Source organism: Morone saxatilis, unplaced genomic scaffold (genome assembly GCF_004916995.1).
Source record: "Morone saxatilis isolate NCDOM2014 unplaced genomic scaffold, NCSU_SB_2.0 Contig4, whole genome shotgun sequence".
NCBI classification, from domain to species: Eukaryota; Metazoa; Chordata; class Actinopteri; family Moronidae; genus Morone; species Morone saxatilis.
In genome coordinates this window covers 13,236,213-13,238,840 of record NW_023339984.1, presented here as the reverse complement: position 1 = coordinate 13,238,840, position 2,628 = coordinate 13,236,213, and the positions used below count along the sequence as shown (strand labels likewise).

Below are 2,628 nucleotides of genomic sequence, written 5' to 3'. Positions count from 1 at the left end.
GTAATTATTTGACACACATATCTCATTACATAGAATGAATCTATAAGATCTTACAATACAAAACCATGTACAAAATATATATTTTCTTCACAGGTTCATGGTTTATCAGGTTGGTTGAACACTCTCTTCTCTCATTTTGAACATAAAAACAATACATCACATGTTCTTAATGTTCTTATTTAAATGTGTGTATTGCCTATGTTGTAGGTCAAACCAGTCTGAGAGCATCAATCAGGACTCTAACACAAATCATGTGGTCAACCAGAATGAGGCTCAATGTAATGACTACTGCAGTTTTCTCCACGGTATGCATTTAAACTAATCTTGGTTTTATGTGTATATATTCACACTTTAAAAAGATTACTGACCACTGACCTCAGCTTTATTTCCACTGCTCTGTGTCTGTCCTCTGTATGAACTTAACTCAAAGGCTTCTGAAGCAGCGTGCAACGGGTACGCAGTTCATTCCCCCCCCTTTTTTAAGACAATGTAAAAATAATGCTATCAAATTTAAGTGAAAACATTACAATTTCATACATGAGCTTTTTTTCCCCTTAAAACAAGCAAATTTAGCTGCCATCAGTAAGGACTTTTCACTTGATCAGATTTCTTAAAATAAGTTGGTCGGAAACCTTAAATTAAAATATTAGTCGTATTCTTCTTCTAGATAACAAAACTACCCAGTATGTTTGAACCTTGAAGTTGGGGGACATTTGCTAACTATCACCCACCATGGGAAGTGACTACTGGTGTTTTGTATCTAGCAATGGCAAGTGTATGTAACTATTTTGGACAGACTCCATGTTCCTCAGATGATGTCTCTTAATGACTTTGGTGGTCCCCTGGTTTTTTGTCGAGTGCCACAATGAAGTTGACCTTTTTGGTTTATATTACTTTCCTAAAACAAGGATGTTGGGACTGATGATTATTCTGAGATTAGAGGCGCAAATAGAGGTGCTGAGAACAACTGCATGATTTAAAGGGACTGATTATGAATGATTGATATAAAATCTTGTAATTAAAAATATGTAGCTTCTATTTCAGATGCAGGTGGATCCCAGGATGTCACATATTCTTCGATTGAACTTAAAAACTTTGGAAAGAAGAGTGAGTAGGCCTACTTTAAATACATACAATAAATGAGAAATAGATTAGCGATGTCTCGGACTACATTATCTAAAAATGTTTTTTTTTCTTTTTGTATTCAACTGATTATCTTAACAGGGAGCCAACATGAACCAGAGGAAAGAGCTATTTACTCTGATGTGAAAACAGCTACTGCAGGTACAATCTGATGTATGCCCAAGTCAACCACCACGATAAAGGCAAAGCCAAGAGAAGCAAAGGTAAGTAGAGTAAATTATGTAAAAGCTACAAAAGTCTGCTATGTGATTGGTTTGAGCACTGTGGGCTGTCATTCTTTGAATTAGTGGAGACGTTAACCCTCACAGTGTGCCTGTCAGTTCAGCTCATTATCTTTAATAATTATAACATTACTGGCAGTTGTTTAAAACTAAACATCCCTCCATTCACAGGAAAATCACCTCCTGCAGCAACTGCTGACGCTGTTTATTCTGAAATTAAACCAGGAACAGCTCTCGGTAATAATGCTGCCATCTGATGTGCTTACTGTAAGGACTTATTCTACAAATAATCCATATGTCTTTAATAACCGTATATATTTTTTTCTGGTTTTACTCCAGGTCTATAAAAAGAACTGTATCATCAAAGAAATAATGTTGACAGCCTTTCATTAAATTATCTTTCATGAAATTATTGTGTGCTGTCCAAATATAAGATATGTTCAGTACGTTGTACAGTTAATTTCTTAGTATAATATACATTATATGGATGTATTTTTTACTTTAATTATTCCCATTTTCACTGTATCATTATTTTTCTATTTTTTATAGTTACAGGTTTTTGTAGTATCAGTGACATCTATATCCATTTTTAATTATACAGTCTATGGTTTTCTTCTGATTATTTGATTATGTATTAATTGCTACTGTATAAAACAGATTTTTTTGTACTTTTAAAACTATTTTGATGCATCAATAAAGTATTTTTCAAGCAATAAGCTGTCAGTTGTGTTTTAAGTACTTTTTTTGACTGGACAGCCAAACTGGATAAGCACATCTCATAGCAGCCTTCTATTTAGTTGTTTGGTATCAATTCCAAATAAAACTGATAATGATGCTATAGAGCAATCACATCTCCTTCAAATCTCACATGTGAAAATAAATATATGTTCATTGCCTGTAGCAGTATGTCCTGGCCCGTCTCAATGAGCTGACAGGGAAATATATATATATTTTTTAGCAATATATATAGCAATGTTGAAGATACCCCAAACTAAATAGACTTTAACATATTTACCTTCATGAGCTTGAAAGGTGGACGTTAAAAAAAACAACAACACCCCTAAAAAGTTGTTTACTGTTAGTGAGTGCACTGAGACACATGGCAGCCCTAGATCTTGTGGTCTGATTATAAAATGACATCATAATTATTACTTAAATACATAATATACAGTTGGAGCATGAAGTGTATTCATAACAAAGCATACATATCCCTGCACAGAGTGAAGCTTTTGAAGTAACACAAAAAAAAGATGTATGCTTTCAG

The 2,628-nt window shown here is 33.8% G+C and overlaps 1 long non-coding RNA gene across 1 annotated transcript; it reads left to right on the top strand.

The window, feature by feature from the left end:
• The first annotated feature begins 773 nt into the window (after positions 1 to 773).
• LOC118338195 lies at positions 774 to 1,847 on the top strand. Its single transcript, XR_004797226.1, has 3 exons — positions 774 to 1,107; positions 1,225 to 1,346; positions 1,536 to 1,847. It is a non-coding gene; the product is annotated as an uncharacterized LOC118338195 (long non-coding RNA).
• The last annotated feature ends 781 nt before the right edge of the window (positions 1,848 to 2,628 follow it).